General features: G+C 34.4%; 1 long non-coding RNA gene across 1 annotated transcript; it reads right to left on the bottom strand.

Moving 5' to 3' along the window:
• Positions 1 to 2,874: 2,874 nt before the first annotated feature.
• On the bottom strand, positions 2,875 to 7,405 carry LOC124962302 (uncharacterized). The gene is made up of 3 exons (XR_007104452.1): positions 7,141 to 7,405; positions 4,249 to 4,383; positions 2,875 to 3,153 (listed from the first exon to the last, which is right to left on the bottom strand). It is a non-coding gene; the product is annotated as an uncharacterized LOC124962302 (long non-coding RNA).
• Between the last annotated feature and the right edge of the window lie 59 nt (positions 7,406 to 7,464).

Genomic DNA, 7,464 nt, shown 5'->3' with positions numbered 1-7,464 from the left:
GCTAAGGACAAAACAGGCAATCTACCAGCACTGTTTACACTTTAACATGAGGCTCAAGTCTGAAAAAATGTTTCTAGTCCTGGTCCTCAGGTAGCTACCAATTCTTTGGTAGCAATCATCAAGTTTCTGATATGCTCTTGAACTTTTGGGGGTAACTAACAAAGTGAAGGTCAGTTTACCTTATTGCCACAGCAAATCAAGAAGCTAACATTGATTCCTGAGTTTACTCTGGAAGGGAGAAAACCAATTAATTTTTAAGACTTGGACACTTCACATTTGGCAAGGGGTCCATACTAGACAATTCTGCATTAACACAGGATATCTGAGTGCATGGGTCACCACAGATTTTATAGCACTTAAAATGAGATTTTTCTACACTTGAAATCAAATTATGTTTATCACAATATAACTTCACTGAACTAGGTGCAAAACTTCACTGAATGAGGCACAAAATAAAAAAGGCTTTCATTTAAGCAAAGGGGTCAAGTGCAAACAGCAGAAGTGACAGAAACACTTATGGATGCAATAAGCACTTCCTCAAAAAATGTGGCAGGAAGGAAAGGAACATCAGCAGAATAGCTAGGAATGCAGTAATGTGGAATGTGGTGCCATCTTTTGAGGAAAGGTCAAAAAAGACAATAATTAAAACCAATGAGTCTCTGAGAATAATGGCCAGAGCCCCACGTGAAAGTTCTGTCTTCAAAGGATTGCATGTTAAAACTACCTATCCCCAAATAATTGCCATGATTAGCATAATCTTTGACTATAAAAAGCAATAATTTATTTTCTGATAGAGACCTCTTGTTAAGAAAAATTGGTTCTTTAGAGTATTTGTGTCCTTTTTATCTTTTTATTCTTGTTCCTATGAATATTTAAAATGCAATAGACTCTAAAGAAATAATCATAGGGACAAAATGAAAACATGTGGGCTGGGGTTGTGGCTCAGTGGTAGAGTGCTTGCCTGGCACGTGTGAGGTACTGGGTTCAATCCTTAGCACCACATAAAAATAAATAATTAAGGGTATTGTGTCGTTTACAACTAAAGAAAAGAATTTTTTTAAATGAAAACATGTTATCATTATCAAGCTCTATTTTAAAGAAACCACTGGAGAAGAGTCTTGGATTGATCCTTTTGTACATGCTTTAGAGATCAGTTTAGAAATGGTAGCTGTTGAGTACAGAGTATGGCTGAACTTTTATATTACACTCTATTTTTTTTTTTATCTGTACTTAGAAATGAACGGGTCTGTTTAATGACATTATTAGAGAAACTTTGTGCTTTACACAAAGCACAAATTGTAGGAAAAAATAGTACATGCATCTTGTGTTTATAGCCCGGCCATGGGTCAAAATGAAAATCATGTCCTGTGTGAACTGAAATAATCAAGAGACTTCATTTGCCATGTATTTTTATGTTTTGGGGAAGTTTATTTTAAGACAAAGAACATACTCATTGACAGTTCAATCCTTTTACTGGCTTAATGAATGACTTAATGTAAGATTTAAGTCTGTGAGCATCAAAGGAGATACGGAATTTGCCTTCTCTCCTTCCATTGTATTCTGTCTTCACTGAATAAGCAATGAATTGGTGAAGGTTATTATCTCGAGTGACTTCCAGATGTTAACCATGCGATCAGCAGAAGTATTCCCTAACTAAAGGGTCAAGAGAGGAGCCTTCTTAGTATACGTGATGACTTTCATAGTCATGAAAAATACTTTTTTTTTGGTCTCTCAACTACACTTGTATGATGTAAAAATCAGACCTAGATAGGATGCTTTCCTGTGGGTAAGAGCAAGATTTAACCGCAGATAGCACATGTGAATGAAACCCTTTTTAAGAAAGAAGAAATAGCTAAGTTAATGAAAGCTGATCATAATATATCCTTTAATACTTTATTCTTTTAAAGATATTAAAGTATATGTCTACGATCTATAGAGAGGAGACATTCTTCTGGCCTCTTGGACAAGCACTTTCGATGTTTTTACATAAAAATATGCTATTAAATTGCTTTCCACCAGAACTGAACATTGATGCACTTCACTTTTTCTATTAAGAAAAATAAATAATTCACACTCTTGTGAGTGAAGGTATATAGTTTTCCTGGGTTTCTTAAAATTATGTTATTATTAGCAACAAGTGCCAGCATACTTCATGGGTGGCATTTCTCACTGAGAAGCAAAGCAAATGAATCAGTATTTTTATTAGAGTCAACCCACTTGTCTTCATAAACAAAATATTACTAATGTTTTTTCACTTAGACTTCAATACTAGTAAGGAGAATATAAAAATTGTTAGAAAGAAATAAAATAGCTGCATAAACAATTTTCAAAGACTGTCACTGGTGTAAATTGAAGCAAGTCATTTAAGTTGTCAGCTAAAATTCCAAAAGTAATGTTTAGTGTGTTTTTTAAACAATTTAAATTATTGAGTAAATTGTCTCTTTTTACTTTTGCTATCGAAACAGCTGTAGTTAATGATACTTTTTAATGTCCGTTGTGTCTTTTATATTTTATAATGACCATGTATAGTCATGAATAACATTTTGGTCCACCACCTACTGCAATTCCATAAGATTAGATCATCTAGTAAGGAAGGTTGTAGCCCTCTTAGTTTGTGCTAATATGCTGAGTGTTTTTCACACAAAGACAAAATTGCCTACCAGCTGTTTTCTCAGAACATCCCTTTTGTTAGAGGATACATAACTGTAACAATAAACTAATGGAGAATGTAGGACAAAAATTAAGCAAAAATTATTTTTACACACACACACACACACCTGCCACCTATCTTCAAGTGAGAAAATGGCTGTGAAGGACTTAACATAGTGCCAATACTACATGGAAACTGTTTTTATTTTTGTTGATGATCCTCAGGTACAATGAAAGTGTGATAAAACATCAGTCAAATATGCAAATAGTATGTAAATGATAGCTATACTTGTTTTGAAAGCAGGCAGAAGAGGACTAATCAAAGGAAGAGAAGATAGACCTGAACTCTGAAAAATAAGTAGGCAGGAAAAGGAGGGAACAGAGAGAGGTATATCTGGCTGTGGTTAAAATGGGCATAGGAGAAGATAGGAGGCAGCACAGCACCTTTGGAGAATTCGTGGTGTTCAACACGGACAGAAGGTTAGAAGACGAGACTGGATATCTCTAGAAATAAAACAGAGAATGTAAATAGAGATGTGTTCCTGAAGAATTTTTAGAGAACTGGTGTCCATCCGTATATTAGAGTCAATGTAAAGTCAGACGCTTTAAAAAGCAACTCAGCAAAGTTGTTTTTTTAATAATCTAGGCATTAGTAATATGAAGATGAAAAAAATCCAGTTTGCCTGCAAGAAGGTCACAGAAATAGAAACTCATCGAAATATAAATTATACTATATCTAATTTATATTGTAAATTTAGCCTTTGGGATATAAATTATATGTTCTTAAAATCAGGTATCCCTATAAAAATGACCTCATATGCTTGCTGTTTCTATGCTTAGACTTGCAAGATCATCTTGGAAACTGCCATTCTACTCCTTTCCATGACTTTTACTACTTTAGATTTCTTACAGAAGTAGAATCATACAGTATTTGACTTTTCTGGGACTAGATTTATTTCACTTAGCAAATTTCTTCAAGATTCATTCACATCATAGCATGTGATGAATTTTTCTTCCTTTTTTAAAAATATGTTTTGATTCGTTCTAATTAGTTGTACATGTCAGTAGAATGCATTTATATATTTTGATAAATCATACATAAATGGAGTGTAATTTCTCATTTTTCTATTATAGGATCATATCTGTCATGCAGTCAAATATGTACATGAGGTAATAATGTGTGTTTCACTCTATTTCCTTTTTTGTACATTTTTTTTTGTTTTTAGTGTAGATGGGCACAGTGCCTTTATTTTATTTATTTATTTTATGTGGTGTTGAGTAGCAAATTCAGTGCCTCACACATGCAAGGCGCTCCACCACTGAGCCACAACCCCAGACCCAATTTTCTTCCTTTTTAAGGCTTCCTTTTAAGAATATTTGTTTGTGAATATTGATATTTTGCCATCAAGTTATAAGAAAGTATATTCTTTAAAAATAATCAACACCTAAACAAAAACAAAGTATATTCTTTAAAAGCATATAGTTATGATAATAGGAAATCCATTGTCATATCTTTATATAAAATATTGCTCATGAGTCAATGGCACACATACACACACACACACACACACACACAGAGAAATGCACACACATACATACTGAAAAGAGTCCATTTCAGAATAAATTGCACTGTCTTCTTTTTGATTGCAAAGATAGACTTCACATTTTCTGGTTATCTTTTAAGAAGGTCCTTTTAACTTTTTGTTTGCTTGTTTGTTTCTAGTTAGAAGTCACCTTGGAAAGAATAGAAAGAGTTGCATATTTTAAATTCTTTGTGATCCCAGACTCATAGAACTTGAGAGGTTTGCAAGCTGTACTCCTCAATTTCACACCTGAAGAAACTTGTCCAATGGCACAAAATGGCCTAATCGCATGTAGCTTGTCATCTCTGAAGTGGAACTGAAACTCTTACTAGCATTACAATATTATGAACACACATTCACAAGCTTCTTTTAAATGAATATGGCAGAATACAGATGGCATTCATATAGAATATAAATATGGCAGACCGCATTGATAGGGAAAGTGTTCTGTTTCTCTTTCCTTTCTTTGATTGGATATATAGAATGCAATGACTTTCTCCCATTTCAAAGGACAATTTAAATAATGAGACTTCTCTGTCCCCAAGGAAACAGGACCTGTTTAAAAGTTACGATTCATCCTTTCTCTGGATTTGAAAAGTCATAAAGATCTATTACTGAGGAACAAAATAGTAAATTCTAGAATACTCAGGCAAATAAGATCAATGGAGGGATTCTAGAGACTGATAAAAAGACTTCGAAGAAGTTGAATAAGAAGTATTTCCAGAAGGAGGTTGGGAATTTGAGACCTGGGAATATAGAAGGTGCTCAAATAGGAGAAGACCTCTTTCCTAGGGAACAGCAGAGACATGTAGCAATGTAAGGAGCACTGTTCAGTCACTCATGTAAACTTTGGCCACCTAGTCTGTACTGAAGAAAGAACTTCCATCATCCTTCCCCAGGGCCTGACACACTTCTTTGGTGTGGTTCATTTTGACCATTAACAGTCCAACAAAGTCATAACTCTCAGTACTCCAGGACTGTGCTGGGTCTATGTTTGAGTAACTCTGTTCCCATTGCCAATGCTGCCTCAGCTATGTAACAATGCACCAGTGGTCCATCTGCTCTGAAAAGGGAATGGGACCACATCTAGAAGGAGTAGTAGGTGGAGCAGAGGAACTTCCCACATCTGTATTTAGGAAGACTGACTGAAAAAGTATAATGTCTTTGTCGCTAAGGCAATGGCTACGTTAAAGTTTATAATCTCATTTCTAAAATGTTTAGTTTTACTATTTTATAAGAATTCAGGACTTTTAAATGTCTTTTGTTGTTTGTGTGGTTTTTCTTTAATAAATGGAAAAGGGGAATGTATAAAGGAATTTGCTTTATTATTTTATAAAATTTTTAAAATTACTTAAGCAATATGCATGTATTTATTGTGTGTGTTTCTCTGTCCCTTTGAATAATGCTATAGATAAAAACTAACCACTGGAAAGGATATAATTTGATGCTCAAGAACAAGGTAAAGAGCAATGCAAACTGTAATGTCTGTATGATTAATGCAATTTCATTTGAGTGTATCATTTGAAATGATCAAATATTCTACCTTAAAAGGTTAATCTTTCAAGTGTTTTTTTGTAAGTCAACAAGTGTGCCCTACAGAATTTCTAAACACATAGCAGAGCAACATACTAAAGTCTGACCTCCTCATTTGTATCTTTAGATACTGATAGATATTGAAAAAGCTTTGTTTTGTTTTGTTTATTTGCTTTTTACAGTTTAGAAGTGAAGTAATCTAAAGGGGATGCATCACTAGTAGGTATACAGACTAGCTGAATGCAAATGAGTAGCACTTAAAAAAAATTAGAAGATAACACAGAGTAAAAGAACATAAGACTAAAAATCATTGATAATTTTCCCAAAAATTCAATAGGGCATGAAACAGGCAGTCACTCTGAAACTTAATTACATTTCAAAGTAGCATAACATTATGAAAGGAACAAAACATTTGTGTTCAATAGTTTGCCTACCAGAAGGCATCTATAAATATAAGAATCTGACAACTTCTATTTGTTCAAGAAAGAAAGAAAGAAAAAAAGGATAACAATACCCAAGTATTTAAATCACTGGAATAAAATAATACTTTGATTAGGTTTGGAAGAACCTGGTTCATTCTAATAACGATCCCAAATGTGAGAAAAGTCAAGTTCTAGGAGAAACTCCAGATTCCAAACTTGAGGTATCTACCCTTGCTTATCTACCTGTTTAGACAGGTGCTCATTCAGTTGGAGGATCAAACTAGGAACTAACACCAAAGACTTGGGACAAGCTGAAGAAACACAGAAATCCTAACAGATAGAGACCCTAAAAGGACTACGATTCAAATTCCAGAAGGGACTTAAAAAATAAAAAAGAGTTGGGATATTCCCTTGCCTTATATTTGTGGATCAGTGTGTATGAAGGAAATCAGAAAACAGTTGTTCTTTTGTGTCTGATTAATTTCACTTAGCATGTTTTCAAGGTTGATCTTTGTTGTAGCATCATTCAGAATTTCATTTCATTTTATGACCCAATAATATTCCATTGTACATGCATATCAGATATTATGTTCATCCATTTACCTGGAGATGGACATTTGGGTTGTTTCAGTCTCTTGCGCATTGTAAATAAAGCTGCTATGAACACTGGTGTACAACTATCAGTCTGAGTTCTTGTTTTCATTTCTTTGGGGATATACTGAGGGGTAGAATTGCTGGGTCATATGGTAATTCCATGTTTAACTTCCTGAGGAATCACCAAACTGTTTCTACAGCTGCCACAATGCACAAGGTTCCAGTTTCTACATTTCTTTACCAATATTTATTTTCCACTTTTTGGGTAATAGCCATCCTAACGGGTGTGAAGTTCTGTCTCATTAGATTAGATCTGCTTTTAAAAAACACAAAGAGAAATTATTATATGGCTGACTTACCTTATATGTAAAAAGCTGCAAACATTTGGCGCACGTCCCAAAGTGGTTTTATTTGTTAAATTTTGAACACACACTAATATCTTGCCAAAGTAGAAAGTAAGACTGAGTTTTAGAATTGCAGTTAAAAATCCTAAAGCAAATGCTGAGGGTATCAGGATGTCCACTAGTTACTACAATAGCCCACTGCAGACTGACACCTGTGAAATACCATTCTTAGCAAAACCAAACGCTCAGTACAGCTAGGAAACTTAGACATGAGCCCAAATACAAAGGGATTCAGAGGCAGGACAGCTCCCATGGCGCATGCTCGCTGCCAGGCGCGCT

The sequence above is a fragment of the Sciurus carolinensis genome, chromosome 12 (genome assembly GCF_902686445.1).
Source record: "Sciurus carolinensis chromosome 12, mSciCar1.2, whole genome shotgun sequence".
In the NCBI taxonomy this organism is placed as follows: domain Eukaryota; kingdom Metazoa; phylum Chordata; class Mammalia; order Rodentia; family Sciuridae; genus Sciurus; species Sciurus carolinensis.
Note: the sequence above shows the minus strand (reverse complement) of the source record. Positions and strands in the feature narration are given on the sequence as shown.